Consider the following 25,617-nt stretch of genomic DNA (forward strand, 5'->3'; position numbering starts at 1 on the left):
GTGAGCTGTCGCTGTTACCACGTTGAAATTTGTGTGGGTAGATTAAGCGAGAGCGCTCTCTGCTGGTTGAAAAAGCTTACAGCACCTGGTATTCCCAGGTGGTCTCCCATCCAAGTACTAACCAGGCCCGACCCTGCTTAGCTTCCGAGATCAGACGAGATCGGGCGCATCCAGGCTGGTATGGCCGTAAGCAGAAGCTGCAGCTTGAAATACCTCTTATATGGAGTTGAAGATAAGTCATAGAATATAAGTCATTGATTTGTTGGTTTTATTTTTTGGAGTTAAAGTGCCTTAACCATGTGCAAAACACTTTAGGACGTGAGCTGTCGCTGTTACCACGTTGAAATATGTGTGGGTAGATTAAGCGAGAGCGTTCTCTGCTGGTTGAAAATGCTTACAGCACCTGGTATTCCCAGGCGGTCTCCTATCCAAGTACTAACCAGGCCCGACCCTGCTTAGCTTCCGAGATCAGACGAGATCGGGCGCATCCAGGCTGGTATGGCCGTAAGCAGAATCTGCTGCTTGAAATACCTCTTATATGGAGTTGAAGATAAGTCATATAATATAAGTCATTGATTTGTTGGTGATAATAATTTAGAAGCGGTTATTTGTTGGAGTTAAAGTGCCCTAACCATGTGCAAAACAGTTTAGGACGTGAGCTGTCGCTGTTACCACGTTGAAATATGTGTGGGTAGATTAAGCGAGAGCACTCTCTGCTGGTTGAAAAAGCTTACAGCACCTGGTATTCCCAGGCGGTCTCCCATCCAAGTCCTAACCAGGCCTGACCCCGCTTAGCTTCCGAGATCAGACGAGATCGGGCGCATCCAGGCTGGTATGGCCATAAGCTGAAGCTGCAGCTTGAAATACCTCTTATATGGAGTTGAAGATAAGTCATATAATATAAGTCATTTATTTGTTGGTGATAATAATTTAGAAGCGCTTATTTGTTGGAGTTAAAGTGCCTTAACCATGTGAAAAACACTTTTGGACGTGAGCTGTCGCTGTTACCACGTTGAAATATGTGTGGGTAGATTAAGCGAGAGCGCTCTCTGCTGGTTGAAAAAGCTTACAGCACCTGGTATTCCCAGGCGGTCTCACATCCAAGTACTAACCAGGCCCGACCCTGCTTAGCTTCCGAGATCAGACGAGATCAGGCGCATCCAGGCTGGTATGGCCGTAAGCAGAAGCTGCAGCTTGAAATACCTCTTATATGGAGTTGAAGATAAGTCATAGAATATAAGTCATTGATTTGTTGGTTTTATTTGTTGGAGTTAAAGTGCCTTAACCATGTGCAAAACACTTTTGGACGTGAGCTGTCGCTCTTACCACGTTGAAATATGTGTGGGTAGATTAAGCGAGAGCGCTCTCTGCTGGTTGAAAAAGCTTACAGCACCTGGTATTCCCAGGCGGTCTCCCATCCAAGTACTAACCAGGCCCTACCCTGCTTAGCTTCCGAGATCAGACGAGATCGGGCGCATCCAGGCTGGTATGGCCATAAGCTGAAGCTGCAGATTGAAATACTTCTTATATGGAGTTGAAGATAAGTCATATAATACAAGTCATTGATTTGTTGGTGATAATAATTTAGAAGCGCTTATTTGTTGGAGTTAAAGTGCCTTAACCATGTGCAAAACACTTTAGGACGTGAGCTGTCGCTGTTACCACGTTGAAATATGTGTAGGTAGATTAAGCGAGAGCGCTCTCTGCTGGTTGAAAATGCTTACAGCACCTGGTATTCCGAGGCGGTCTCCCATCCAAGTACTAACCAGGCCCGACCCTGCTTAGCTTCCGAGATCAGACGAGATCGGGCGCATCCAGGCTGGTATGGCCGTAAGCAGAATCTGCTGCTTGAAATACCTCTTATATGGAGTTGAAGATAAGTCATAGAATATAAGTCAGCGATTTGTTGGTTTTATTTGTTGGAGTTAAAGTGCCTTAACCATGTGCAAAACACTTTAGGACGTGAGCTGTCGCTGTTACCACGTTGAAATATGTGTGGGTAGATTAAGCGAGAGCGCTCTCTGCTGGTTGAAAAAGCTTACAGCACCTGATATTCCCAGGCGGTCTCCCATCCAAGTACTAACCAGGCCCGACCCTGCTTAGCTTCCGAGATCAGACGAGATCGGGCGCATCTTGGCTGGTATGGCCGTAAGCTGAAGCTGCAGCTTGAAATACCTCTTATATGGAGTTGAAGATAAGTCATATAATATAAGTCATTGATTTGTTGGTGATAATAATTTAGAAGCGCTTATTTGTTGGAGTTAAAGTGCCTTAACCATGTGCAAAACACTTTAGGACGTGAGCTGTCGCTGTTACCACGTTGAAATATGTGTGGGTAGATTAAGCGAGAGCGCTCTCTGCTGGTTGAAAATGCTTACAGCACCTGGTATTCCCAGGCGGTCTCCCATCCAAGTACTAACCAGGCCCGACCCTGCTTAGCTTCCGAGATCAGACAAGATCGGGCGCATCCAGGCTGGTATGGCCGTAAGCAGAAGCTGCTGCTTGAAATACCTCTTATATGGAGTTGAAGATAAGTCATATAATATAAGTCATTGATTTGTTGGTGATAATAATTTAGAAGCGCTTATTTGTTGGAGTTAAAGTGCCTTAACCATGTGAAAAACACTTTTGGACGTGAGCTGTCGCTGTTACCACGTTGAAATATGTGTGGGTAGATTAAGCGAGAGCGCTCTCTGCTGGTTGAAAAAGCTTACAGCACCTGGTATTCCCAGGCGGTCTCCCATCCAAGTACTAACCAGGCCCGACCCTGCTTAGCTTCCGAGATCAGACGAGATCGGGCGCATCCAGGCTGGTATGGCCGTAAGCAGAAGCTGCAGCTTGAAATACCTCTTATATGGAGTTGAAGATAAGTCATAGAATATAAGTCATTGATTTGTTGGTTTTATTTGTTGGAGTTAAAGTGCCTTAACCATGTGCAAAACACTTTTGGACGTGAGCTGTCGCTCTTAACACGTTGAAATATGTGTGGGTAGATTAAGCGAGAGCGCTCTCTGCTGGTTGAAAAAGCTTACAGCACCTGGTATTCCGAGGCGGTCTCCCATCCAAGTACTAACCAGGCCCTACCCTGCTTAGCTTCCGAGATCAGACGAGATCAGGCGCATCCAGGCTGGTATGGCCATAAGCTGAAGCTGCAGCTTGAAATACTTCTTATATGGAGTTGAAGATAAGTCATATAATACAAGTCATTGATTTGTTGGTGATAATAATTTAGAAGCGCTTATTTGTTGGAGTTAAAGTGCCTTAACCATGTGAAAAACACTTTTGGACGTGAGCTGTCGCTGTTACCACGTTGAAATATGTGTGGGTAGATTAAGCGAGAGCGCTCTCTGCTGGTTGAAAAAGCTTACAGCACCTGGTATTCCCAGGCGGTCTCCCATCCAAGTACTAACCAGGCCCGACCCTGCTTAGCTTCCGAGATCAGACGAGATCGGGCGCATCCAGGCTGGTATGGCCATAAGCTGAAGCTGCAGCTTGAAATACTTCTTATATGGAGTTGAAGATAAGTCATATAATACAAGTCATTGATTTGTTGGTGATAATAATTTAGAAGCGCTTATTTGTTGGAGTTAAAGTGCCTTAACCATGTGAAAAACACTTTTGGACGTGAGCTGTCGCTGTTACCACGTTGAAATATGTGTGGGTAGATTAAGCGAGGGCGCTCTCTGCTGGTTGAAAATTCTTACAGCACCTGCTATTCCCAGGCGGGCTCCCATCCAAGTACTAACCAGGCCCGACCCTGCTTAGCTTCCGAGATCAGACGAGATCGGGCGCATCCAGGCTGGTATGGCCGTAAGCAGAAGCTGCAGCTTGAAATACCTCTTATATGGAGTTGAAGATAAGTCATAGAATATAAGTAATTGATTTGTTGGTTTTATTTGTTGGAGTTAAAGTGCCTTAACCATGTGCAAAACACTTTTGGACGTGAGCTGTCGCTCTTACCACGTTGAAATATTTGTGGGTAGATTAAGCGAGAGTGCTCTCTGCTGGTTGAAAAAGCTTACAGCACCTGGTATTCCCAGGCGGTCTCCCATCCAGGTACTAACCAGGCCCGACCCTGCTTAGCTTCCGAGATCAGACGAGATCGGGCGCATCCAGGCTGGTATGGCCGTAAGCAGAAGCTGCTGCTTGAAATACCTCTTATATGGAGTTGAAGATAAGTCATAGAATATAAGTCATTGATTTGTTGGTTTTATTTGTTGGAGTTAAAGTGCCTTAGCCATGTGCAAAACACTTTAGGACGTGAGCTGTCGCTGTTACCACGTTGAAATATGTGTGGGTAGATTAAGCGAGAGCGCTCTCTGCTGGTTGAAAAAGCTTACAGCACCTGATATTCCCAGGCGGTCTCCCATCCAAGTACTAACCCGGCCCGACCCTGCTTAGCTTCCGAGATCAGACGAGATCGGGCGCATCCAGGCTGGTATGGCCGTAAGCTGAAGGTGCAGCTTGAAATACCTCTTATATGGAGTTGAAGATAAGTCATAGAATATAAGTCATTGATTTGTTGGTGATAATAATTTAGAAGCGCTTATTTGTTGGAGTTAAAGTGCCTTAACCATGTGCAAAACACTTTAGGACGTGAGCTGTCGCTGTTACCACGTTGAAATATGTGTGGGTAGATTAAGCGAGAGCGCTCTCTGCTGGTTGAAAAAGCTTACAGCACCTGGTATTCCCAGGCGGTCTCCCATCCAAGTACTAACCAGGCCCGACCCTGCTTAGCTTCCGAGGTCAGACAAGATCGGGCGCATCCAGGCTGGTATGGCCGTAAGCAGAAGCTGCTGCTTGAAATACCTCTTATATGGAGTTGAAGATAAGTCATATAATATAAGTCATTGATTTGTTGGTGATAATAATTTAGAAGCGCTTATTTGTTGGAGTTAAAGTGCCTTAACCATGTGAAAAACACTTTTGGACATGAGCTGTCGCTGTTACCACGTTGAAATATGTGTGGGTAGATTAAGCGAGAGCGCTCTCTGCTGGTTGAAAAAGCTTACAGCACCTGGTATTCCCAGGCGGTCTCCCATCCAAGTACTAACCAGGCCCGACCCTGCTTAGCTTCCGAGATCAGACGAGATCAGGCGCATCCAGGCTGGTATGGCCGTAAGCAGAAGCTGCAGCTTGAAATACCTCTTATATGGAGTTGAAGATAAGTCATAGAATATAAGTCATTGATTTGTTGGTTTTATTTGTTGGAGTTAAAGTGCCTTAACCATGTGCAAAACACTTTAAGACGTGAGCTGTCGCTGTTACCACGTTGAAATATGTGTGGGTAGATTAAGCGAGGGCGCTCTCTGCTGGTTGAAAATTCTTACAGCACCTGCTATTCCCAGGCGGTCTCCCATCCAAGTACTAACCAGGCCCGACCCTGCTTAGCTTCCGAGATCAGACGAGATCGGGCGCATCCAGGCTGGTATGGCCGTAAGCAGAAGCTGCAGCTTGAAATACCTCTTATATGGAGTTGAAGATAAGTCATAGAATATAAGTAATTGATTTGTTGGTTTTATTTGTTGGAGTTAAAGTGCCTTAACCATGTGCAAAACACTTTTGGACGTGAGCTGTCGCTCTTACCACGTTGAAATATTTGTGGGTAGATTAAGCGAGAGCGCTCTCTGCTGGTTGAAAAAGCTTACAGCACCTGGTATTCCCAGGCGGTCTCCCATCCAGGTACTAACCAGGCCCGACCCTGCTTAGCTTCCGAGATCAGACGAGATCGGGCGCATCCAGGCTGGTATGGCCGTAAGCAGAAGCTGCTGCTTGAAATACCTCTTATATGGAGTTGAAGATAAGTCATAGAATATAAGTCATTGATTTGTTGGTTTTATTTGTTGGAGTTAAAGTGCCTTAGCCATGTGCAAAACACTTTAGGACGTGAGCTGTCGCTGTTACCACGTTGAAATATGTGTGGGTAGATTAAGCGAGAGCGCTCTCTGCTGGTTGAAAAAGCTTACAGCACCTGATATTCCCAGGCGGTCTCCCATCCAAGTACTAACCCGGCCCGACCCTGCTTAGCTTCCGAGATCAGACGAGATCGGGCGCATCCAGGCTGGTATGGCCGTAAGCTGAAGGTGCAGCTTGAAATACCTCTTATATGGAGTTGAAGATAAGTCATAGAATATAAGTCATTGATTTGTTGGTGATAATAATTTAGAAGCGCTTATTTGTTGGAGTTAAAGTGCCTTAACCATGTGCAAAACACTTTAGGACGTGAGCTGTCGCTGTTACCACGTTGAAATATGTGTGGGTAGATTAAGCGAGAGCGCTCTCTGCTGGTTGAAAAAGCTTACAGCACCTGGTATTCCCAGGCGGTCTCCCATCCAAGTACTAACCAGGCCCGACCCTGCTTAGCTTCCGAGGTCAGACAAGATCGGGCGCATCCAGGCTGGTATGGCCGTAAGCAGAAGCTGCTGCTTGAAATACCTCTTATATGGAGTTGAAGATAAGTCATATAATATAAGTCATTGATTTGTTGGTGATAATAATTTAGAAGCGCTTATTTGTTGGAGTAAAAGTGCCTTAACCATGTGAAAAACACTTTTGGACGTGAGCTGTCGCTGTTACCACGTTGAAATATGTGTGGGTAGATTAAGCGAGAGCGCTCTCTGCTGGTTGAAAAAGCTTACAGCACCTGGTATTCCCAGGCGGTCTCCCATCCAAGTACTAACCAGGCCCGACCCTGCTTAGCTTCCGAGATCAGACGAGATCAGGCGCATCCAGGCTGGTATGGCCGTAAGCAGAAGCTGCAGCTTGAAATACCTCTTATATGGAGTTGAAGATAAGTCATAGAATATAAGTCATTGATTTGTTGGTTTTATTTGTTGGAGTTAAAGTGCCTTAACCATGTGCAAAACACTTTAAGACGTGAGCTGTCGCTGTTACCACGTTGAAATATGTGTGGGTAGATTAAGCGAGGGCGCTCTCTGCTGGTTGAAAATTCTTACAGCACCTGCTATTCCCAGGCGGTCTCCCATCCAAGTACTAACCAGGCCCGACCCTGCTTAGCTTCCGAGATCAGACGAGATCGGGCGCATCCAGGCTGGTATGGCCGTAAGCAGAAGCTGCAGCTTGAAATACCTCTTATATGGAGTTGAAGATAAGTCATAGAATATAAGTAATTGATTTGTTGGTTTTATTTGTTGGAGTTAAAGTGCCTTAACCATGTGCAAAACACTTTTGGACGTGAGCTGTCGCTCTTACCACGTTGAAATATTTGTGGGTAGATTAAGCGAGAGCGCTCTCTGCTGGTTGAAAAAGCTTACAGCACCTGGTATTCCCAGGCGGTCTCCCATCCAGGTACTAACCAGGCCCGACCCTGCTTAGCTTCCGAGATCAGACGAGATCGGGCGCATCCAGGCTGGTATGGCCGTAAGCAGAAGCTGCTGCTTGAAATACCTCTTATATGGAGTTGAAGATAAGTCATAGAATATAAGTCATTGATTTGTTGGTTTTATTTGTTGGAGTTAAAGTGCCTTAGCCATGTGCAAAACACTTTAGGACGTGAGCTGTCGCTGTTACCACGTTGAAATATGTGTGGGTAGATTAAGCGAGAGCGCTCTCTGCTGGTTGAAAAAGCTTACAGCACCTGATATTCCCAGGCGGTCTCCCATCCAAGTACTAACCCGGCCCGACCCTGCTTAGCTTCCGAGATCAGACGAGATCGGGCGCATCCAGGCTGGTATGGCCGTAAGCTGAAGGTGCAGCTTGAAATACCTCTTATATGGAGTTGAAGATAAGTCATAGAATATAAGTCATTGATTTGTTGGTGATAATAATTTAGAAGCGCTTATTTGTTGGAGTTAAAGTGCCTTAACCATGTGCAAAACACTTTAGGACGTGAGCTGTCGCTGTTACCACGTTGAAATATGTGTGGGTAGATTAAGCGAGAGCGCTCTCTGCTGGTTGAAAAAGCTTACAGCACCTGGTATTCCCAGGCGGTCTCCCATCCAAGTACTAACCAGGCCCGACCCTGCTTAGCTTCCGAGGTCAGACAAGATCGGGCGCATCCAGGCTGGTATGGCCGTAAGCAGAAGCTGCTGCTTGAAATACCTCTTATATGGAGTTGAAGATAAGTCATATAATATAAGTCATTGATTTGTTGGTGATAATAATTTAGAAGCGCTTATTTGTTGGAGTAAAAGTGCCTTAACCATGTGAAAAACACTTTTGGACGTGAGCTGTCGCTGTTACCACGTTGAAATATGTGTGGGTAGATTAAGCGAGAGCGCTCTCTGCTGGTTGAAAAAGCTTACAGCACCTGGTATTCCCAGGCGGTCTCCCATCCAAGTACTAACCAGGCCCGACCCTGCTTAGCTTCCGAGATCAGACGAGATCAGGCGCATCCAGGCTGGTATGACCGTAAGCAGAAGCTGCAGCTTGAAATACCTCTTATATGGAGTTGAAGATAAGTCATAGAATATAAGTCATTGATTTGTTGGTTTTATTTGTTGGAGTTAAAGTGCCTTAACCATGTGCAAAACACTTTTGGACGTGAGCTGTCGCTCTTACCACGTTGAAATATGTGTGGGTAGATTAAGCGAGAGCGCTCTCTGCTGGTTGAAAAAGCTTACAGCACCTGGTATTCCCAGGCGGTCTCCCATCCAAGTACTAACCAGTCCCTACCCTGCTTAGCTTCCGAGATCAGACGAGATCGGGCGCATCCAGGCTGGTATGGCCATAAGCTGAAGCTGCAGATTGAAATACTTCTTATCCACCTTATTCCTACGGCCCATGAGGCTTTGCGCGAATTGTGGGAGCTACTTCCGGTGCTGCCCCAACCGGCGTTTGTTTACATGCTGAGTGAACGCGTTAACCCTCTTTCTCCGAGCGTCGGGGATATAAAACATGTGGAAACACCACCTGTCACAGCTCAAACGGGACAATATCATCTCACCTCTGCCTCCTGCTGTTGAGGGATGGGAGGACGACCTGAAGAAGTGAAGAAATGCTTAGAAGATGAGAAGTATCTCATTCTTCCCAATGGGCAAAGTGGATACTCCTCCAGGTGGGTAAATATTGTTACTTATCAGTACTCGAGATGAGGGGGGATGGCATCCCCCCAGAAATAAAAACGGTCCAAATTATCCCCCTTTCCATCCCTTATGTCATTTCATTAATGAATGTGGTTTTACTGCTATTTCAACATTTAGAGTCATCACCAGAAAATAACATTTGGCAATTTTCACCTGTTTCAAGTAAATTTTCACCTGAAATAAGTAGGAAAATCTGCCAGTGGGACAAGATTTATCTTCTTATTACAAGCAAAAAAATCTTGTTCCACTGGCATATTTTTCTACTTATTTTAAGTGAAAATCTACTTGAAACAGGTGAAAATTGTTCTTTTTTCCAGTGATGAGTCTTGTTTTAAGTGTAATGAGATTTTTTTTTTACTAAAATGAGACATTTTAAATAGAAATAAGACAAATATTCTTGTTAAGATTTTGAGTTTTTGCAGTGATCCATCTTACTTATCCTGTGAAGGACAGAGTCATATTGATAAGTTCAGAAAAGTGTTTTTTATTGTTGTGTTTTGATGTATTTGATGTAAGCCCAGTGGATATTTAAAGCTTACAGAAGGCTGCATTTAACTGCTGCTATGTCATTCCTGCAGTATTTCTGCAGGTGTTTTTGGTCAGTGCTATTGTTTGTAATATATTATATTATTTGTAATCAGCACAAATTATCTGTCCCCATATGATAAAATCCACCACCCCCCCTGATTTTTTTTTTTACAACTCGAGTACTGCTTATAATCTATGAACTAATGTGACAGGTAGGCTACTTGTGAACCTACATTAAGACAAACTGTAAGCCATCTTTTATATTTATTCTTTCAGGTCCAGCTGGCAGTGATGTGCCTGGGGCTGCAGAGCTGCAAGCTGGTTATCTGGACACCAACTGAGCACCTGGAGTTCCAAATTTCATTTGACAAAGACTTCAGATACACACATGAAACACCTCCAGAACTTTTCACACATGCTTCACACAAACATTTGTAGATGAATTTGGTACAAAGAAGATTCAGCTCTGCCCCTCTGTATAAAGCTAGGGGGAAAACAGTACAACAGACTTCATTTTTGTTTTCAGTTTTATTAAAAACAGAACCTGAAAGATCCTCTCCTGACATATTAGGACATACAATATAGGGACATGAATCAAAACATTTTAACACAAAAATATTGTTTAACAAAAGCACATTACATTTGTGTCTTAAGTAAGAGAAATTCAGTTTACTGTCGGAGGACTTAAGAAACCAGAAAATATTCACACCTGACAAACTGAAATCACAATATTTAGACTTTTATCTCCTCAAAAAAACAACAATTGCAGCTGGACCTCAGTTGTTTTCAGAAAATGTTAAATGAATGAAATATGTAAGTGCAGCTCTACAAACTACATACAGCACTTAACCTGTTGAGAGTTGTGTGTTAAAGATACTGTAAGTGTAACGGTACCTAAATTGTTTTCAGAAAATGTTAAATGAATGAAATATGTAAGTATGTTTAAGTGCAATATTAAATGTCTTCTCACTTTTCACTTGAAATAAACTCAGCTCTTTAATTCACTAAACCAGCACAAATCTTGAGCATTTTGTCAATTTTGGGCACAAAGTTAATTTGGTCCTGTTTGAGAAAGAATCTTGTACACCTCCAGGTTCCTTATTCAACATGAATGGGGGCATGAGCAATGTGGCGTGTGTGAGTGACCTCCTCACTGGTCAGCTGGCATCCTTTGCGTGTGAATGCTGGAATGATTAGCTTCACCCTACGCTCCTCCAGCAAGTCTCTAACTGTGAAACCACGGTCACCCATCACCTCATCTCCAGCACGTAAATAATAGAATAGGTGTGGTCCTCCATCCCTGGATCTGACCACTGTGTTTGGGCATCACAGGAAGCTTTGGTGTTGATCACAGCTCCTCCTCCTGATCCATCTGGTCAGGCTCATCTGAGGGAGCAATACAGTACACAATTATTAAGATAAGATATGATACATTAGGGTTTTCCCTACCATTATAACACCCCCAGGCCCCTCATCAAATGTACCTGGGGGAAAACCCACAACCCCCCACCTGCAACCACATCACCTAAGCCCTCCAGAAGTTTAGGAAAATACCGGTACATTATCACAGCCAGTACTGGAGTTGATGGGGGATGAGGGGGGATGAGGGGGATGGCATCCCCACCCTGAAATAAAAACGGTCCAAATCATCCCCCCTGTAAAACTGCCACCCCCCCTTTACATCCCTTATGTCAGTTCATCAATGAAAGTGGTTTTACTGCTATTTCAACATTTACATTTAACATTCTGGTTAGAGTCATCACCACAAAAATGTGACAATTCTCACCTGTTTCAGGTAAATTTTCACTTGAAATAAGTAAGAAAATCTGCCAGTGGGACAAGATTTATCTTCTTATTACAAGCAAAAAAAGTCTTGTTGCACTGGCAGATTTTTTTTACTTATTTTAAGTGAAAATCTACTTGAAACAGGTGAAAATTGTTCTTTTTTCCAGGGATGAGTCTTGTTTTAAGTGTAATGAGATTTTTTTACTAAAATGAGACATTTTAACTAGAAATAAGACAAATATTCTTGTTAAGATTGTGAGTTTTTGCAGTGATCCATGTTACTTATCCTGTGAAGGACAGAGTCATATTGATAAGTTCAGAAAAGTGTTTTTTATTGTTGTGTTTTGATGTATTTGATGTAAGCCCAGTGGATATTTAAAGCTTACAGAAGGCTGCATTTAACTGCTGCTATGTCATTCCTGCAGTATTTCTGCAGGTGTTTTTGGTCAGTGCTATTGTTTGTAATATATTATATTATTTGTAATCAGCAAAAATGATCTGTCCCCATATGATAAAATCCACCATCCCCCCTGATTTCTTTTTTACAACTCGAGTACTGATCACAGCTAAGATTTAAAATTTAATTAACAAAAAACTTTTTTCTTATCAACATGTCTGTAGTGAAACTATTGTATTTTTATTCTAATGCTGCCCTGCAGTCCGTGCCATAAACACACTTTGTATTTTAACTGCACAGAAAATAATAATAAATAATACTAAAGGTTGTCATTACCGGACAAATACTACAATGCTGTGTCCTCCATACACCTGAAATCATAACTGATATTCTCATTACATTAACCTGAAATCACACCTGATATTCTCATGAAATTAACCTGAAATCATACCTGATATTCTCATGATATTCCTGTCAATCCTCTGAGGATTCCCGTCTCTCCTCCGGCAGTCTGTCGGATCCGAGCCACAAAGTATGATGCAGGTTTTCCTCCACAAAACGACGTACCCGAGCTCCGCAAGGACATTTTAGTAAATGCTACGGTTGATAAACATGTTAAACATTAAATGTCAGAAAACAAAACCGTAACTTCTCTGCTAGATTGAAAGCAAATTGCTTTAAAATAAACCGCTGTTCATGCTCAGCTGCCATGGTTAGTCAATGGCGTTACAGAACTTCCGGCGGCTAACAGGAAGTCACTCCCACAGCAGTTTCTACAGTAGAGGCTCCAGGAATAAGGTGGATATGGAGTTGAAGATAAGTCATATAATACAAGTCATTGATTTGTTGGTGATAATAATTTAGAAGCGCTTATTTGTTGGAGTTAAAGTGCCTTAACCATGTGCAAAACACTTTAGGACGTGAGCTGTCGCTGTTACCACGTTGAAATATGTGTAGGTAGATTAAGCGAGAGCGCTCTCTGCTGGTTGAAAATGCTTACAGCACCTGGTATTCCGAGGCGGTCTCCCATCCAAGTACTAACCAGGCCCGACCCTGCTTAGCTTCCGAGATCAGACGAGATCGAGCGCATCCAGGCTGGTATGGCCGTAAGCAGAATCTGCTGCTTGAAATACCTCTTATATGGAGTTGAAGATAAGTCATAGAAAATAAGTCAGCGATTTGTTGGTTTTATTTGTTGGAGTTAAAGTGCCTTAACCATGTGCAAAACACTTTAGGACGTGAGCTGTCGCTGTTACCACGTTGAAATATGTGTGGGTAGATTAAGCGAGAGCGCTCTCTGCTGGTTGAAAAAGCTTACAGCACCTGGTATTCCCAGGCGGTCTCCCATCCAAGTCCTAACCAGGCCTGACCCTGCTTAGCTTCCGAGATCAGACGAGATCGGGCGCATCCAGGCTGGTATGGCCATAAGCTGAAGCTGCAGCTTGAAATACCTCTTATATGGAGTTGAAGATAAGTCATATAATATAAGTCATTGATTTGTTGGTGATAATAATTTAGAAGCGCATATTTGTTGGAGTTAAAGTGCCTTAACCATGTGAAAAACACTTTAGGACGTGAGCTGTCGCTGTTACCACGTTGAAATATGTGTGGGTAGATTAAGCGAGAGCGCTCTCTGCTGGTTGAAAAAGCTTACAGCACCTGGTATTCCCAGGCGGTCTCCCATCCAAGTACTAACCAGGCCCGACCCTGCTTAGCTTCCGAGATCAGACGAGATCGGGCGCATCCAGGCTGGTATGGCCGTAAGCAGAAGCTGCAGCTTGAAATACCTTTTATATGGAGTTGAAGATAAGTCATAGCATATAAGTCATTGATTTGTTGGTTTTATTTGTTGGAGTTAAAGTGCCTTAACCATGTGCAAAACACTTTAGGACGTGAGCTGTCGCTGTTACCACGTTGAAATATGTGTGGGTAGATTAAGGGAGAGCGCTCTCTGCTGGTTGAAAAGCTTACAGCACCTGATATTCCCAGGCGGTCTCCCATCCAAGTACTAACCAGGCCCGACCCTGCTTAGCTTCCGAGATCAGACGAGATCGGGCGCATCCAGACAGGTATGGCCGTAAGCTGAAGGTGCAGCTTGAAATACCTCTTATATGGAGTTGAAGATAAGTCATATAATATAAGTCATTGATTTGTTGGTGATAATAATTTAGAAGCGCTTATTTGTTGGAGTTAAAGTGCCTTAACCATGTGCAAAACACTTTAGGACGTGAGCTGTCGCTGTTACCACGTTGAAATATGTGTGGGTAGATTAAGCGAGAGCGCTCTCTGCTGGTTGAAAATGCTTACAGCACCTGGTATTCCCAGGCGGTCTCCCATCCAAGTACTAACCGGGCCCGACCCTGCTTAGCTTCCGAGATCAGACAAGATCGGGCGCATCCAGGCTGGTATGGCCGTAAGCAGAAGCTGCTGCTTGAAATACCTCTTATATGGAGTTGAAGATAAGTCATATAATATAAGTCATTGATTTGTTGGTGATAATAATTTAGAAGCGCTTATTTGTTGGAGTTAAAGTGCCTTAACCATGTGAAAAACACTTTTGGACGTGAGCTGTCGCTGTTACCACGTTGAAATATGTGTGGGTAGATTAAGCGAGAGCGCTCTCTGCTGGTTGAAAAAGCTTACAGCACCTTGTATTCCCAGGCGGTCTCCCATCCAAGTACTAACCAGGCCCGACCCTGCTTAGCTTCCGAGATCAGACGAGATCGGGCGCATCCAGGCTGGTATGGCCGTAAGCAGAAGCTGCAGCTTGAAATACCTCTTATATGGAGTTGAAGATGGGTCATAGAATATAAGTCATTGATTTGTTGGTTTTATTTGTTGGAGTTAAAGTGCCTTAACCATGTGCAAAACACTTTTGGACGTGAGCTGTCGCTCTTACCACGTTGAAATATGTGTGGGTAGATTAAGCGAGAGCGCTCTCTGCTGGTTGAAAAAGCTTGCAGCACCTGGTATTCCCAGGCGGTCTCCCATCCAAGTACTAACCAGGCCCGACCCTGCTTAGCTTCCGAGATCAGACGAGATCGGGCGCATCCAGGCTGGTATGGCCATAAGCTGAAGCTGCAGCTTGAAATACTTCTTATATGGAGTTGAAGATAAGTCATATAATATAAGTCATTGATTTGTTGGTGATAATAATTTAGAAGCGCTTATTTGTTGGAGTTAAAGTGCCTTAACCATGTGAAAAACACTTTTGGACGTGAGCTGTCGCTGTTACCACGTTGAAATATGTGTGGGTAGATTAAGCGAGAGCGCTCTCTGCTGGTTGAAAATGCTTACAGCACCTGGTATTCCCAGGCGGTCTCCCATCCAAGTACTAACCAGGCCCGACCCTGCTTAGCTTCCGAGATCAGACGAGATCGGGCGCATCCAGGCTGGTATGGCCGTAAGCAGAAGCTGCTGCTTGAAATACCTCTTATATGGAGTTGAAGATAAGTCATATAATATAAGTCATTGATTTGTTGGTGATAATAATTTAGAAGCACTTATTTGTTGGAGTTAAAGTGCCTTAACCATGTGCAAAACACTTTAGGACGTGAGCTGTCGCTGTTACCACGTTGAAATATGTGTGGGTAGATTAAGCGAGAGCGCTCTCTGCTGGTTGAAAAAGCTTACAGCACCTGTGTTGTGCAACTCATAGGTAGCTTGGCTGTCCAGTTATCAAGGCTAATGATAATTCTATTAAAGAATTATTAATAATTAATAAAGTTGACTATTTATCAAATTGTATTATCAAAAATGATAATTCTCGTAGGGGCACCACCGCCGGGGCCTTACTCCGGTGGAATTCGATAACTAAAACAGCAGAAAATCAGTCTCATATGATTTTTGAATTATCCTGCAGAACAGCAAATCTTACAGAATAACAGTGAAGGCGTGATGTCCGAACACTAGGCTCTGCTTAAACAAATCAATTTGTGACCAAATCTTGCATGAAATAACAACCACTCATAAAGAAATCAATCAGAATTTATTTACATACGGGTATCAAAAGGGATGTAAATAACTACCCGAATAAATCTGATGGCACACGACATTATTATAAAACCATTAACTAACAAGAAAAACAACAATCAATAAAATGAAACATAAACGTTAAATGCATGGAATGAAAAGAAAAGAATCAAATGTAATAATAATAAAGATGATAAAGAACACAATAATGATAACGTACAGTAATACGCATACAGTAATCTCATTAAACATAAGTTCAGCTTTACACCGTTCTAACTGACTGATCGCCCAAACGCCACCTCACGTCTCCTCTGGATTCTGGATCTGCGGGCTCTGTCGGTGGTGACCGGGTTCCTGCCGGGGTTCCCGGTGTCGGAGAGGTCCGGTTCAGCTTTGACCCCACCGCCGATCGCTTCTGGCGGGGATGCTCCGATAGCGAGCGGTCCCTCAGTCTCTGTCCTGCTCCTACTTCAAAAAGAAAAGGGCAACAGTTGCTGCAGCGGCGCCTCACGCCGGCTCTCTGGTCCTGACCGCGGCCTCAACACCGGCCTCGTTGCGACGGGGGGGCCGGTTCCTCCTTCGGAACGTCGGCTCACGTCCCTTGTGTGTCGCAGGGCTGCGGGAGGGGTTCGCGGGTCCAAGGCTGGAGCTTCTACAGCGGGTTCTGGCGGAGCAATCTTCCTGGACGCACGGTCCCTGGTGTGGAGAAAGTGCTCAAAGGAAGAAAGGAGTTAGCAGACAGAAAGAGTTGAGAGCGCCGTGCTCTGGTATCGGATTTTACGCCCGGCCTGTTAATGCAGGTCCGGAACGGCTCCCCCCCCACCCCAGGCTCTCGGGGAGTAGATGCGGCAGCGGCTGCACCGTCGGCAGGCACGTCTTGTCCGGTCCGCTGGCTGAGGGAGAGAGTGAGCACTGGGCAGGAAGGGAGCTTTTGAGTTTCGCGGGCTGCGTGATGTCACCAGCCCCTGGCAAGTGATTGGGTGCTTCCCGCTTTTGGGCTTGGGGCGGTTTTACTGAGAGGGACAGTCCCCCCCTTCAGAGCTTGCTTCCTGGGGCTCCATTTAGTCTGACCCCCCCTGGTGTCGTCACCCCAGGGAGTCTGTCCCTGGTCCCTTTGCGTTGTCTTTTCCTTTGTTCCTCCAGGTCTGGCAGGAACCCTGCTGGGTTTGTGGGGGCTATACTGCGCCTGACCCCCCTCCCAGGTGTCGTAAACCCCATGGAGTCTGTTATCTGGTCTGGAGTCATGCAGCATAAACTTTGGCTTGGCTTCGGCCCTTTACTGGCCCAAGAGAAATGTTCACCCACTCACATATGTCATGAATTCATAATCATATTAGTCCAATAGTCCAACACCTGGTATTCCCAGGCGGTCTCCCATCCAAGTACTAACCAGGCCCGACCCTGCTTAGCTTCCGAGATCAGATGAGATCAGGCGCATCCAGGCTGGTATGGCCGTAAGCAGAATCTGCTGCTTGAAATACCTCTTATATGGAGTTGAAGATAAGTCATAGAATATAAGTCATTGATTTCTTGGTGATAAGAATTTAGAAGCGCTTATTTGTTGGAGTTAAAGTGCCTTAACCATGTGCAAAACACTTTAGGACATGAGCTGTCGCTGTTACCACGTTGAAATTTGTGTGGGTAGATGAAGCGAGAGCGCTCTCTGCTGGTTGAAAATGCTTACAGCACCTGGTATTCCCAGGCGGTCTCCCATCCAAGTACTAACCAGGCCCGACCCTGCTTAGCTTCCGAGATCAGATGAGATCGGGCGCATCCAGGCTGGTATGGCCGTAAGCAGAAGCTGCAGCTTGAAATACCTCTGATATGGAGTTGAAGATAAGTCATAGAATATAAGTCATTGATTTGTTGGTTTTATTTGTTGGAGTTAAAGTGCCTTAACCATGTGCAAAACACTTTAGGACGTGAGCTGTCGCTGTTACCACGTTGAAATATGTGTGGGTAGATTAAGCGTGAGCGCTCTCTGCTGGTTGAAAAAGCTTACAGCACCTGGTATTCCCAGGCGGTCTCCCATCCAAGTACTAACAAGGCCTGACCCTGCTTAGCTTCCGAGATCAGACTAGATCGGGCGCATTCAGGCTGGTATGGCCGTAAGCAGAAGCTGCAGCTTGAAATACCTATTATATGGAGTTGAAGATAAGTCATAGAATATAAGTCATTGATTTGTTGGTTTTATTTGTTGGAGTTAAAGTGCCTTAACCATGTGCAAAACACTTTAGGACGTGAGCTGTCGCTGTTACCACGTTGAAATATGTGTGGCTAGATTAAGCAAGACCGTTCTCTGCTGGTTGAAAAAGCTTACAGCACCTGGTATTCCCAGTCGGTCTCCCATCCAAGTACTAACCAGGCCCGACCCTGCTTAGCTTCCGAGATCAGACTAGATCGGGCTCATCCAGGCTGGTATGGCCGTAAGCAGAAGCTGCAGCTTGAAATACCTCTGATATGGAGTTGAAGATAAGTCATAGAATATAAGTCATTGATTTGTTGGTTTTATTTGTTGGAGTTAAAGTGCCTTAACCATGTGCAAAACACTTTAGGACGTGAGCTGTCGCTCTTACCACGTTGAAATATGTGTGGGTAGATTAAGCGAGAGCGCTCTCTGCTGGTTGAAAATGCTTACAGCACCTGGTATTCCGAGGCGGTCTCCCATCCAAGTACTAAACAGGCCCGACCCTGCTTAGCTTCCGAGATCAGACGAGATCGGGCGCATCCAGGCTGGTATGGCCGTAAGCAGAATCTGCTGCTTGAAATACCTCTTATATGGAGTTGAAGATAAGTCATAGAATATAAGTCATTGATTTGTTGGTTTTATTTGTTGGAGTTAATGTGCCTTAACCATGTGCAAAACACTTTAGGACGTGAGCTGTCGCTGTTACCACGTTGAAATATGTGTGGGTAGATTAAGCGAGAGCGCTCTCTGCTGGTTGAAAAAGCTTACAGTACCTGATATTCCCAGGCGGTCTCCCATCCAAGTACTAACCAGGCCCGACCCTGCTTAGCTTCCGAGATCAGACGAGATCGGGCGCATCCAGGCTGGTATGGCCGTAAGCAGAAGCAGCAGCTTGAAATACCTCTTATATGGAGTTGAAGATAAGTCATATAATATAAGTCATTGATTTGTTGGTGATAATAATTTAGAAGCGCTTATTTGTTGGAGTTAAAGTGCCTTAACCATGTGCAAAACACTTTAGGACGTGAGCTGTCGCTGTTACCACGTTGAAATATGTGTGGGTAGATTAAGCGAGAGCGCTCTCTGCTGGTTGAAAATGCTTACAGCACCTGGTATTCCCAGGCGGTCTCCCATCCAAGTACTAACCAGGCCAGACCCTGCTTAGCTTCCGAGATCAGAAAAGATCGGGCACGTCCAGGCTGGTATGGCCGTAAGCAGAAGCTGCAGCTTGAAATACCTCTTATATGGAGTTGAAGATAAGTCATAGAATATAAGTCATTGATTTGTTGGTTTTATTTGTTGGAGTTAAAGTGCCTTAACCATGTGCAAAACACTTTTGGACGTGAGCTGTCGCTGTTACCACGTTGAAATATGTGTGGCTAGATTAAGCGAGACCGTTCTCTGCTGGTCGAAAAAGCTTACAGCACCTGGTATTCCCAGGCGGTCTCCCATCCAAGTACTAACCAGGCCCGACCCTGCTTAGCTTCCGAGATCAGATGAGATCGGGCGCATCCAGGCTGGTATGGCCGTGAGCTGAAGTTGCAGCTTGAAATACCTCTTATATGGAGTTGAAGATAAGTCATATAATATAAGTCATTGATTTGTTGGTGATAATAATTTAGAAGCACTTATTTGTTGGAGTTAAAGTGCCTTAACCATGTGCAAAACACTTTAGGACATGAGCTGTCGCTGTTACCACGTTGAAATATGTGTGGGTAGATTAAGCGAGAGCGCTCTCTAATGGTTTAAAAAGCTTACAGCACCTGGTATTCCCAGGCGGTCTCCCATCCAAGTACTAACCAGGCCTGACCCTGCTTAGCTTCCGAGATCAGACGAGATCGGGTGCATCCAGGCTGGTATGGCCGTAAGCAGAAGCTGCTGCTTGAAATACCTCTTATATGGAGTTGAAGATAAGTCATATAATATAAGTCATTGATTTGTTGGTGATAATAATTTAGAAGCGTTTATTTGTTGGAGTTAAAGTGCCTTAACCATGTGAATAACACTTTTGGACGTGAGCTGTCGCTGTTACCACGTTGAAATATGTGTGGGTAGATTAAGCGAGAGCGCTCTCTGCTGGTTGAAAATGCTTACAGCACCTGGTATTCCCAGGCATTCTCCCATCCAAGTACTAACCAGGCCCGACCCTGCTTAGCTTCCGAGATCAGACGAGATCGGGCGCATCCAGGCTGGTATGGCTGTAAGCAGAAGCTGCAGCTTGAAATACCTCTTATATGGAGTTGAAAATAAGTCATAGCATATAAGTCATTGATTTGTTGGTTTTATTTGTTTGGAATTAAAGTGCCTTAACCATGTGCAAAACACTTTAGGACGTGAGCTGTCGCTGTTACCACGTTGAAATATGTGTGGGTAGATTAAGCGAGAGCGTTCTCTGCTGGTTGAAAAAGCTTACAGCACCTGGTATTCCCAGGCGGTCTCCCATCCAAGTACTAACCAGGCCCGACCCTGCTTAGCTTCCGAGATCAGACGAGATCAGGCGCATCCAGGCTGGTATGGCCATAAGCAAAATCTGCTGCTTGAAATACCTCTTATATGGAGTTGAAGATAAGTCATAGAATATAAGTCATTGATTTCTTGGTGATAAGAATTTAGAAGCGCTTATTTGTTGGAGTTAAAGTGCCTTAACCATGTGCAAAACACTTTAGGACATGAGCTGTCGCTGTTACCACGTTGAAATTTGTGTGGGTAGATTAAGCGAGAGCGCTCTCTGCTGGTTGAAAATGCTTACAGCACCTGGTATTCCCAGGCGGTCTCCCATCCAAGTACTAACCAGGCCTGACCCTGCTTAGCTTCCGAGATCAGATGAGATCGGGCGCATCCAGGCTGGTATGGCCGTAAGCAGAAGCTGCAGCTTGAAATACCTCTGATATGGAGTTGAAGATAAGTCATAGAATATAAGTCATTGATTTGTTGGTTTTATTTGTTGGAGTTAAAGTGCCTTAACCATGTGCAAAACACTTTAGGACGTGAGCTGTCGCTGTTACCACGTTGAAATATGTGTAGGTAGATTAAGCGAGAGCGCTCTCTGCTGGTTGAAAATGCTTACAGCACCTGGTATTCCGAGGCGGTCTCCCATCCAAGTACTAACCAGGCCCGACCCTGCTTAGCTTCCGAGATCAGACGAGATCGGGCGCATCCAGGCTGGTATGGCCGTAAGCAGAATCTGCTGCTTGAAATACCTCTTATATGGAGTTGAAGATAAGTCATAGAATATAAGTCAGCGATTTGTTGGTTTTATTTGTTGGATTTAAAGTGCCTTAACCATGTGCAAAACACTTTAGGACGTGAGCTGTCGCTGTTACCACGTTGAAATATGTGTGGGTAGATTAAGCGAGAGCGCTCTCTGCTGGTTGAAAAAGCTTACAGCACCTGGTATTCCCAGGCGGTCTCCCATCCAAGTCCTAACCAGGCCTGACCCTGCTTAGCTTCCGAGATCAGACGAGATCGGGCGCATCCAGGCTGGTATGGCCATAAGCAGAAGCTGCAGCTTGAAATACCTCTTATATGGAGTTGAAGATAAGTCATATAATATAAGTCATTGATTTGTTGGTGATAATAATTTAGAAGCGCATATTTGTTGGAGTTAAAGTGCCTTAACCATGTGAAAAACACTTTAGGACGTGAGCTGTCGCTGTTACCACGTTGAAATATGTGTGGGTAGATTAAGCGAGAGCGCTCTCTGCTGGTTGAAAAAGCTTACAGCACCTGGTATTCCCAGGCGGTCTCCCATCCAAGTACTAACCAGGCCCGACCCTGCTTAGCTTCCGAGATCAGACGAGATCGGGCGCATCCAGGCTGGTATGGCCGTAAGCAGAAGCTGCAGCTTGAAATACCTTTTATATGGAGTTGAAGATAAGTCATAGCATATAAGTCATTGATTTGTTGGTTTTATTTGTTGGAGTTAAAGTGCCTTAACCATGTGCAAAACACTTTAGGACGTGAGCTGTCGCTGTTACCACGTTGAAATATGTGTGGGTAGATTAAGCGAGAGCGCTCTCTGCTGGTTGAAAAGCTTACAGCACCTGATATTCCCAGGCGGTCTCCCATCCAAGTACTAACCAGGCCCGACCCTGCTTAGCTTCCGAGATCAGACGAGATCGGGCGCATCCAGACAGGTATGGCCGTAAGCTGAAGGTGCAGCTTGAAATACCTCTTATATGGAGTTGAAGATAAGTCATATAATATAAGTCATTGATTTGTTGGTGATAATAATTTAGAAGCGCTTATTTGTTGGAGTTAAAGTGCCTTAACCATGTGCAAAACACTTTAGGACGTGAGCTGTCGCTGTTACCACGTTGAAATATGTGTGGGTAGATTAAGCGAGAGCGCTCTCTGCTGGTTGAAAATGCTTACAGCACCTGGTATTCCCAGGCGGTCTCCCATCCAAGTACTAACCGGGCCCGACCCTGCTTAGCTTCCGAGATCAGACAAGATCGGGCGCATCCAGGCTGGTATGGCCGTAAGCAGAAGCTGCTGCTTGAAATACCTCTTATATGGAGTTGAAGATAAGTCATATAATATAAGTCATTGATTTGTTGGTGATAATAATTTAGAAGCGCTTATTTGTTGGAGTTAAAGTGCCTTAACCATGTGAAAAACACTTTTGGACGTGAGCTGTCGCTGTTACCACGTTGAAATATGTGTGGGTAGATTAAGCGAGAGCGCTCTCTGCTGGTTGAAAAAGCTTACAGCACCTTGTATTCCCAGGCGGTCTCCCATCCAAGTACTAACCAGGCCCGACCCTGCTTAGCTTCCGAGATCAGACGAGATCGGGCGCATCCAGGCTGGTATGGCCGTAAGCAGAAGCTGCAGCTTGAAATACCTCTTATATGGAGTTGAAGATGGGTCATAGAATATAAGTCATTGATTTGTTGGTTTTATTTGTTGGAGTTAAAGTGCCTTAACCATGTGCAAAACACTTTTGGACGTGAGCTGTCGCTCTTACCACGTTGAAATATGTGTGGGTAGATTAAGCGAGAGCGCTCTCTGCTGGTTGAAAAAGCTTGCAGCACCTGGTATTCCCAGGCGGTCTCCCATCCAAGTACTAACCAGGCCCTACCCTGCTTAGCTTCCGAGATCAGACGAGATCGGGCGCATCCAGGCTGGTATGGCCATAAGCTGAAGCTGCAGCTTGAAATACTTCTTATATGGAGTTGAAGATAAGTCATATAATATAAGTCATTGATTTGTTGGTGATAATAATTTAGAAGCGCTTATTTGTTGGAGTTAAAGTGCCTTAACCATGTGAAAAACACTTTTGGACGTGAGCTGTCGCTGTTACCACGTTGAAATATGTGTGGGTAGATTAAGCGAGAGCGCTCTCTGCTGGTTGAAAATGCTTACAGCACCTGGTATTCCCAGGCGGTCTCCCATCCAAGTACTAACCAGGCCCGACCCTGCTTAGCTTCCGAGATCAGACGAGATCGGGCGCATCCAGGCTGGTATGGCCGTAAGCAGAAGCTGCTGCTTGAAATACCTCTTATATGGAGTTGAAGATAAGTCATATAATATAAGTCATTGATTTGTTGGTGATAATAATTTAGAAGCACTTATTTATTGGAGTTAAAGTGCCTTAACCATGTGCAAAACACTTTAGGACGTGAGCTGTCGCTGTTACCACGTTGAAATATGTGTGGGTAGATTAAGCGAGAGCGCTCTCTGCTGGTTGAAAAAGCTTACAGCACCTGTGTTGTGCAACTCATAGGTAGCTTGGCTGTCCAGTTATCAAGGCTAATGATAATTCTATTAAAGAATTATTAATAATTAATAAAGTTGACTATTTATCAAATTGTATTATCAAAAATGATAATTCTCGTAGGGGCACCACCGCCGGGGCCTTACTCCGGTGGAATTCGATAACTAAAACAGCAGAAAATCAGTCTCATATGATTTTTGAATTATCCTGCAGAACAGCAAATCTTACAGAATAACAGTGAAGGCGTGATGTCCGAACACTAGGCTCTGCTTAAACAAATCAATTTGTGACCAAATCTTGCATGAAATAACAACCACTCATAAAGAAATCAATCAGAATTTATTTACATACGGGTATCAAAAGGGATGTAAATAACTACCCGAATAAATCTGATGGCACACAACATTATTATAAAACCATTAACTAACAAGAAAAACAACAATCAATAAAATGAAACATAAACGTTAAATGCATGGAATGAAAAGAAAAGAATCAAATGTAATAATAATAAAGATGATAAAGAACACAATAATGATAACGTACAGTAATACGCATACAGTAATCTCATTAAACATAAGTTCAGCTTTACACCGTTCTAACTGACTGATCGCCCAAACGCCACCTCACGTCTCCTCTGGATTCTGGATCTGCGGGCTCTGTCGGTGGTGACCGGGTTCCTGCCGGGGTTCCCGGTGTCGGAGAGGTCCGGTTCAGCTTTGACCCCACCGCCGATCGCTTCTGGCGGGGATGCTCCGATAGCGAGCGGTCCCTCAGTCTCTGTCCTGCTCCTACTTCAAAAAGAAAAGGGCAACAGTTGCTGCAGCGGCGCCTCACGCCGGCTCTCTGGTCCTGACCGCGGCCTCAACACCGGCCTCGTTGCGACGGGGGGGCCGGTTCCTCCTTCGGAACGTCGGCTCACGTCCCTTGTGTGTCGCAGGGCTGCGGGAGGGGTTCGCGGGTCCAAGGCTGGAGCTTCTACAGCGGGTTCTGGCGGAGCAATCTTCCTGGACGCACGGTCCCTGGTGTGGAGAAAGTGCTCAAAGGAAGAAAGGAGTTAGCAGACAGAAAGAGTTGAGAGCGCCGTGCTCTGGTATCGGATTTTACGCCCGGCCTGTTAATGCAGGTCCGGAACGGCTCCCCCCCCACCCCAGGCTCTCGGGGAGTAGATGCGGCAGCGGCTGCACCGTCGGCAGGCACGTCTTGTCCGGTCCGCTGGCTGAGGGAGAGAGTGAGCACTGGGCAGGAAGGGAGCTTTTGAGTTTCGCGGGCTGCGTGATGTCACCAGCCCCTGGCAAGTGATTGGGTGCTTCCCGCTTTTGGGCTTGGGGCGGTTTTACTGAGAGGGACAGTCCCCCCCTTCAGAGCTTGCTTCCTGGGGCTCCATTTAGTCTGACCCCCCCTGGTGTCGTCACCCCAGGGAGTCTGTCCCTGGTCCCTTTGCGTTGTCTTTTCCTTTGTTCCTCCAGGTCTGGCAGGAACCCTGCTGGGTTTGTGGGGGCTATACTGCGCCTGACCCCCCTCCCAGGTGTCGTAAACCCCATGGAGTCTGTTATCTGGTCTGGAGTCATGCAGCATAAACTTTGGCTTGGCTTCGGCCCTTTACTGGCCCAAGAGAAATGTTCACCCACTCACATATGTCATGAATTCATAATCATATTAGTCCAATAGTCCAACACCTGGTATTCCCAGGCGGTCTCCCATCCAAGTACTAACCAGGCCCGACCCTGCTTAGCTTCCGAGATCAGATGAGATCAGGCGCATCCAGGCTGGTATGGCCGTAAGCAGAATCTGCTGCTTGAAATACCTCTTATATGGAGTTGAAGATAAGTCATAGAATATAAGTCATTGATTTCTTGGTGATAAGAATTTAGAAGCGCTTATTTGTTGGAGTTAAAGTGCCTTAACCATGTGCAAAACACTTTAGGACATGAGCTGTCGCTGTTACCACGTTGAAATTTGTGTGGGTAGATTAAGCGAGAGCGCTCTC

The 25,617-nt window shown here is 45.0% G+C and overlaps 54 non-coding genes and 2 pseudogenes across 54 annotated transcripts; all 56 read right to left on the reverse strand.

Annotated features, from left to right (window-relative positions):
- Nucleotides 1-73: 73 nt before the first annotated feature.
- On the reverse strand, nt 74-192 carry LOC133432053 (5S ribosomal RNA). The gene has a single exon (XR_009776368.1). It is a non-coding gene; the product is annotated as a 5S ribosomal RNA (ribosomal RNA).
- A 199-nt stretch (nt 193-391) lies between these two features.
- On the reverse strand, nt 392-510 carry LOC133432217 (5S ribosomal RNA). Its single transcript, XR_009776527.1, has one exon. It is a non-coding gene; the product is annotated as a 5S ribosomal RNA (ribosomal RNA).
- A 217-nt stretch (nt 511-727) lies between these two features.
- LOC133432415 (5S ribosomal RNA) lies at nt 728-846 on the reverse strand. The gene has a single exon (XR_009776718.1). It is a non-coding gene; the product is annotated as a 5S ribosomal RNA (ribosomal RNA).
- Nucleotides 847-1,063: 217 nt separating this feature from the next.
- LOC133432314 (5S ribosomal RNA) lies at nt 1,064-1,182 on the reverse strand. Its single transcript, XR_009776622.1, has one exon. It is a non-coding gene; the product is annotated as a 5S ribosomal RNA (ribosomal RNA).
- Nucleotides 1,183-1,381: 199 nt separating this feature from the next.
- LOC133432074 (5S ribosomal RNA) lies at nt 1,382-1,500 on the reverse strand. The gene has a single exon (XR_009776389.1). It is a non-coding gene; the product is annotated as a 5S ribosomal RNA (ribosomal RNA).
- A 217-nt stretch (nt 1,501-1,717) lies between these two features.
- On the reverse strand, nt 1,718-1,836 carry LOC133432174 (5S ribosomal RNA). The gene has a single exon (XR_009776485.1). It is a non-coding gene; the product is annotated as a 5S ribosomal RNA (ribosomal RNA).
- Nucleotides 1,837-2,035: 199 nt separating this feature from the next.
- Nucleotides 2,036-2,154, reverse strand: LOC133432337 (5S ribosomal RNA). The gene has a single exon (XR_009776644.1). It is a non-coding gene; the product is annotated as a 5S ribosomal RNA (ribosomal RNA).
- A 217-nt stretch (nt 2,155-2,371) lies between these two features.
- On the reverse strand, nt 2,372-2,490 carry LOC133432215 (5S ribosomal RNA). The gene has a single exon (XR_009776525.1). It is a non-coding gene; the product is annotated as a 5S ribosomal RNA (ribosomal RNA).
- A 217-nt stretch (nt 2,491-2,707) lies between these two features.
- On the reverse strand, nt 2,708-2,826 carry LOC133432213 (5S ribosomal RNA). The gene has a single exon (XR_009776523.1). It is a non-coding gene; the product is annotated as a 5S ribosomal RNA (ribosomal RNA).
- Nucleotides 2,827-3,025: 199 nt separating this feature from the next.
- LOC133432274 (5S ribosomal RNA) lies at nt 3,026-3,144 on the reverse strand. Its single transcript, XR_009776583.1, has one exon. It is a non-coding gene; the product is annotated as a 5S ribosomal RNA (ribosomal RNA).
- A 217-nt stretch (nt 3,145-3,361) lies between these two features.
- On the reverse strand, nt 3,362-3,480 carry LOC133432083 (5S ribosomal RNA). Its single transcript, XR_009776398.1, has one exon. It is a non-coding gene; the product is annotated as a 5S ribosomal RNA (ribosomal RNA).
- A 217-nt stretch (nt 3,481-3,697) lies between these two features.
- Nucleotides 3,698-3,816, reverse strand: LOC133432369 (5S ribosomal RNA). Its single transcript, XR_009776673.1, has one exon. It is a non-coding gene; the product is annotated as a 5S ribosomal RNA (ribosomal RNA).
- A 199-nt stretch (nt 3,817-4,015) lies between these two features.
- LOC133432056 (5S ribosomal RNA) lies at nt 4,016-4,134 on the reverse strand. The gene has a single exon (XR_009776371.1). It is a non-coding gene; the product is annotated as a 5S ribosomal RNA (ribosomal RNA).
- Nucleotides 4,135-4,333: 199 nt separating this feature from the next.
- Nucleotides 4,334-4,452, reverse strand: LOC133432087 (5S ribosomal RNA). The gene has a single exon (XR_009776402.1). It is a non-coding gene; the product is annotated as a 5S ribosomal RNA (ribosomal RNA).
- Nucleotides 4,453-4,669: 217 nt separating this feature from the next.
- Nucleotides 4,670-4,788, reverse strand: LOC133432234 (5S ribosomal RNA). Its single transcript, XR_009776544.1, has one exon. It is a non-coding gene; the product is annotated as a 5S ribosomal RNA (ribosomal RNA).
- A 217-nt stretch (nt 4,789-5,005) lies between these two features.
- LOC133432118 (5S ribosomal RNA) lies at nt 5,006-5,124 on the reverse strand. The gene has a single exon (XR_009776431.1). It is a non-coding gene; the product is annotated as a 5S ribosomal RNA (ribosomal RNA).
- Nucleotides 5,125-5,323: 199 nt separating this feature from the next.
- LOC133432301 (5S ribosomal RNA) lies at nt 5,324-5,442 on the reverse strand. The gene has a single exon (XR_009776610.1). It is a non-coding gene; the product is annotated as a 5S ribosomal RNA (ribosomal RNA).
- Nucleotides 5,443-5,641: 199 nt separating this feature from the next.
- Nucleotides 5,642-5,760, reverse strand: LOC133432057 (5S ribosomal RNA). Its single transcript, XR_009776372.1, has one exon. It is a non-coding gene; the product is annotated as a 5S ribosomal RNA (ribosomal RNA).
- Nucleotides 5,761-5,959: 199 nt separating this feature from the next.
- LOC133432088 (5S ribosomal RNA) lies at nt 5,960-6,078 on the reverse strand. The gene has a single exon (XR_009776403.1). It is a non-coding gene; the product is annotated as a 5S ribosomal RNA (ribosomal RNA).
- Nucleotides 6,079-6,295: 217 nt separating this feature from the next.
- Nucleotides 6,296-6,414, reverse strand: LOC133432235 (5S ribosomal RNA). The gene has a single exon (XR_009776545.1). It is a non-coding gene; the product is annotated as a 5S ribosomal RNA (ribosomal RNA).
- A 217-nt stretch (nt 6,415-6,631) lies between these two features.
- Nucleotides 6,632-6,750, reverse strand: LOC133432119 (5S ribosomal RNA). The gene has a single exon (XR_009776432.1). It is a non-coding gene; the product is annotated as a 5S ribosomal RNA (ribosomal RNA).
- Nucleotides 6,751-6,949: 199 nt separating this feature from the next.
- LOC133432302 (5S ribosomal RNA) lies at nt 6,950-7,068 on the reverse strand. Its single transcript, XR_009776611.1, has one exon. It is a non-coding gene; the product is annotated as a 5S ribosomal RNA (ribosomal RNA).
- Nucleotides 7,069-7,267: 199 nt separating this feature from the next.
- Nucleotides 7,268-7,386, reverse strand: LOC133432058 (5S ribosomal RNA). The gene has a single exon (XR_009776373.1). It is a non-coding gene; the product is annotated as a 5S ribosomal RNA (ribosomal RNA).
- Nucleotides 7,387-7,585: 199 nt separating this feature from the next.
- On the reverse strand, nt 7,586-7,704 carry LOC133432089 (5S ribosomal RNA). Its single transcript, XR_009776404.1, has one exon. It is a non-coding gene; the product is annotated as a 5S ribosomal RNA (ribosomal RNA).
- A 217-nt stretch (nt 7,705-7,921) lies between these two features.
- On the reverse strand, nt 7,922-8,040 carry LOC133432237 (5S ribosomal RNA). Its single transcript, XR_009776547.1, has one exon. It is a non-coding gene; the product is annotated as a 5S ribosomal RNA (ribosomal RNA).
- A 217-nt stretch (nt 8,041-8,257) lies between these two features.
- On the reverse strand, nt 8,258-8,376 carry LOC133432162 (5S ribosomal RNA). Its single transcript, XR_009776473.1, has one exon. It is a non-coding gene; the product is annotated as a 5S ribosomal RNA (ribosomal RNA).
- A 199-nt stretch (nt 8,377-8,575) lies between these two features.
- Nucleotides 8,576-8,694, reverse strand: LOC133432282 (5S ribosomal RNA). The gene has a single exon (XR_009776591.1). It is a non-coding gene; the product is annotated as a 5S ribosomal RNA (ribosomal RNA).
- A 4,053-nt stretch (nt 8,695-12,747) lies between these two features.
- Nucleotides 12,748-12,866, reverse strand: LOC133432264 (5S ribosomal RNA). The gene has a single exon (XR_009776573.1). It is a non-coding gene; the product is annotated as a 5S ribosomal RNA (ribosomal RNA).
- Nucleotides 12,867-13,065: 199 nt separating this feature from the next.
- LOC133432404 (5S ribosomal RNA) lies at nt 13,066-13,184 on the reverse strand. The gene has a single exon (XR_009776707.1). It is a non-coding gene; the product is annotated as a 5S ribosomal RNA (ribosomal RNA).
- Nucleotides 13,185-13,401: 217 nt separating this feature from the next.
- On the reverse strand, nt 13,402-13,520 carry LOC133432224 (5S ribosomal RNA). The gene has a single exon (XR_009776534.1). It is a non-coding gene; the product is annotated as a 5S ribosomal RNA (ribosomal RNA).
- A 198-nt stretch (nt 13,521-13,718) lies between these two features.
- LOC133432199 (5S ribosomal RNA) lies at nt 13,719-13,837 on the reverse strand. Its single transcript, XR_009776510.1, has one exon. It is a non-coding gene; the product is annotated as a 5S ribosomal RNA (ribosomal RNA).
- A 217-nt stretch (nt 13,838-14,054) lies between these two features.
- Nucleotides 14,055-14,173, reverse strand: LOC133432240 (5S ribosomal RNA). Its single transcript, XR_009776550.1, has one exon. It is a non-coding gene; the product is annotated as a 5S ribosomal RNA (ribosomal RNA).
- A 217-nt stretch (nt 14,174-14,390) lies between these two features.
- On the reverse strand, nt 14,391-14,509 carry LOC133432255 (5S ribosomal RNA). The gene has a single exon (XR_009776564.1). It is a non-coding gene; the product is annotated as a 5S ribosomal RNA (ribosomal RNA).
- A 199-nt stretch (nt 14,510-14,708) lies between these two features.
- Nucleotides 14,709-14,827, reverse strand: LOC133432244 (5S ribosomal RNA). Its single transcript, XR_009776553.1, has one exon. It is a non-coding gene; the product is annotated as a 5S ribosomal RNA (ribosomal RNA).
- A 217-nt stretch (nt 14,828-15,044) lies between these two features.
- Nucleotides 15,045-15,163, reverse strand: LOC133432060 (5S ribosomal RNA). Its single transcript, XR_009776375.1, has one exon. It is a non-coding gene; the product is annotated as a 5S ribosomal RNA (ribosomal RNA).
- A 1,904-nt stretch (nt 15,164-17,067) lies between these two features.
- Nucleotides 17,068-17,186, reverse strand: LOC133432425 (5S ribosomal RNA; annotated as a pseudogene).
- A 217-nt stretch (nt 17,187-17,403) lies between these two features.
- Nucleotides 17,404-17,522, reverse strand: LOC133432042 (5S ribosomal RNA). The gene has a single exon (XR_009776357.1). It is a non-coding gene; the product is annotated as a 5S ribosomal RNA (ribosomal RNA).
- A 199-nt stretch (nt 17,523-17,721) lies between these two features.
- Nucleotides 17,722-17,840, reverse strand: LOC133432419 (5S ribosomal RNA). The gene has a single exon (XR_009776722.1). It is a non-coding gene; the product is annotated as a 5S ribosomal RNA (ribosomal RNA).
- Nucleotides 17,841-18,039: 199 nt separating this feature from the next.
- On the reverse strand, nt 18,040-18,158 carry LOC133432381 (5S ribosomal RNA). Its single transcript, XR_009776685.1, has one exon. It is a non-coding gene; the product is annotated as a 5S ribosomal RNA (ribosomal RNA).
- Nucleotides 18,159-18,357: 199 nt separating this feature from the next.
- Nucleotides 18,358-18,476, reverse strand: LOC133432267 (5S ribosomal RNA). The gene has a single exon (XR_009776576.1). It is a non-coding gene; the product is annotated as a 5S ribosomal RNA (ribosomal RNA).
- A 199-nt stretch (nt 18,477-18,675) lies between these two features.
- On the reverse strand, nt 18,676-18,794 carry LOC133432191 (5S ribosomal RNA). Its single transcript, XR_009776502.1, has one exon. It is a non-coding gene; the product is annotated as a 5S ribosomal RNA (ribosomal RNA).
- Nucleotides 18,795-19,011: 217 nt separating this feature from the next.
- LOC133432416 (5S ribosomal RNA) lies at nt 19,012-19,130 on the reverse strand. Its single transcript, XR_009776719.1, has one exon. It is a non-coding gene; the product is annotated as a 5S ribosomal RNA (ribosomal RNA).
- Nucleotides 19,131-19,329: 199 nt separating this feature from the next.
- LOC133432114 (5S ribosomal RNA) lies at nt 19,330-19,448 on the reverse strand. The gene has a single exon (XR_009776427.1). It is a non-coding gene; the product is annotated as a 5S ribosomal RNA (ribosomal RNA).
- Nucleotides 19,449-19,665: 217 nt separating this feature from the next.
- On the reverse strand, nt 19,666-19,784 carry LOC133432126 (5S ribosomal RNA). Its single transcript, XR_009776439.1, has one exon. It is a non-coding gene; the product is annotated as a 5S ribosomal RNA (ribosomal RNA).
- Nucleotides 19,785-20,001: 217 nt separating this feature from the next.
- On the reverse strand, nt 20,002-20,120 carry LOC133432359 (5S ribosomal RNA). The gene has a single exon (XR_009776664.1). It is a non-coding gene; the product is annotated as a 5S ribosomal RNA (ribosomal RNA).
- A 200-nt stretch (nt 20,121-20,320) lies between these two features.
- On the reverse strand, nt 20,321-20,439 carry LOC133432180 (5S ribosomal RNA). The gene has a single exon (XR_009776491.1). It is a non-coding gene; the product is annotated as a 5S ribosomal RNA (ribosomal RNA).
- A 217-nt stretch (nt 20,440-20,656) lies between these two features.
- Nucleotides 20,657-20,775, reverse strand: LOC133432173 (5S ribosomal RNA). The gene has a single exon (XR_009776484.1). It is a non-coding gene; the product is annotated as a 5S ribosomal RNA (ribosomal RNA).
- Nucleotides 20,776-20,974: 199 nt separating this feature from the next.
- LOC133432175 (5S ribosomal RNA) lies at nt 20,975-21,093 on the reverse strand. Its single transcript, XR_009776486.1, has one exon. It is a non-coding gene; the product is annotated as a 5S ribosomal RNA (ribosomal RNA).
- Nucleotides 21,094-21,292: 199 nt separating this feature from the next.
- Nucleotides 21,293-21,411, reverse strand: LOC133432405 (5S ribosomal RNA). The gene has a single exon (XR_009776708.1). It is a non-coding gene; the product is annotated as a 5S ribosomal RNA (ribosomal RNA).
- Nucleotides 21,412-21,628: 217 nt separating this feature from the next.
- Nucleotides 21,629-21,747, reverse strand: LOC133432236 (5S ribosomal RNA). Its single transcript, XR_009776546.1, has one exon. It is a non-coding gene; the product is annotated as a 5S ribosomal RNA (ribosomal RNA).
- Nucleotides 21,748-21,945: 198 nt separating this feature from the next.
- On the reverse strand, nt 21,946-22,064 carry LOC133432200 (5S ribosomal RNA). Its single transcript, XR_009776511.1, has one exon. It is a non-coding gene; the product is annotated as a 5S ribosomal RNA (ribosomal RNA).
- A 217-nt stretch (nt 22,065-22,281) lies between these two features.
- On the reverse strand, nt 22,282-22,400 carry LOC133432241 (5S ribosomal RNA). Its single transcript, XR_009776551.1, has one exon. It is a non-coding gene; the product is annotated as a 5S ribosomal RNA (ribosomal RNA).
- Nucleotides 22,401-22,617: 217 nt separating this feature from the next.
- LOC133432256 (5S ribosomal RNA) lies at nt 22,618-22,736 on the reverse strand. The gene has a single exon (XR_009776565.1). It is a non-coding gene; the product is annotated as a 5S ribosomal RNA (ribosomal RNA).
- Nucleotides 22,737-22,935: 199 nt separating this feature from the next.
- Nucleotides 22,936-23,054, reverse strand: LOC133432212 (5S ribosomal RNA). The gene has a single exon (XR_009776522.1). It is a non-coding gene; the product is annotated as a 5S ribosomal RNA (ribosomal RNA).
- A 217-nt stretch (nt 23,055-23,271) lies between these two features.
- On the reverse strand, nt 23,272-23,390 carry LOC133432061 (5S ribosomal RNA). Its single transcript, XR_009776376.1, has one exon. It is a non-coding gene; the product is annotated as a 5S ribosomal RNA (ribosomal RNA).
- Nucleotides 23,391-25,294: 1,904 nt separating this feature from the next.
- On the reverse strand, nt 25,295-25,413 carry LOC133432426 (5S ribosomal RNA; annotated as a pseudogene).
- Nucleotides 25,414-25,617: the final 204 nt, after the last annotated feature.

Source organism: Cololabis saira, unplaced genomic scaffold, assembly GCF_033807715.1.
Source record: "Cololabis saira isolate AMF1-May2022 unplaced genomic scaffold, fColSai1.1 scf042, whole genome shotgun sequence".
Lineage (NCBI taxonomy): Eukaryota > Metazoa > Chordata > Actinopteri > Beloniformes > Belonidae > Cololabis > Cololabis saira.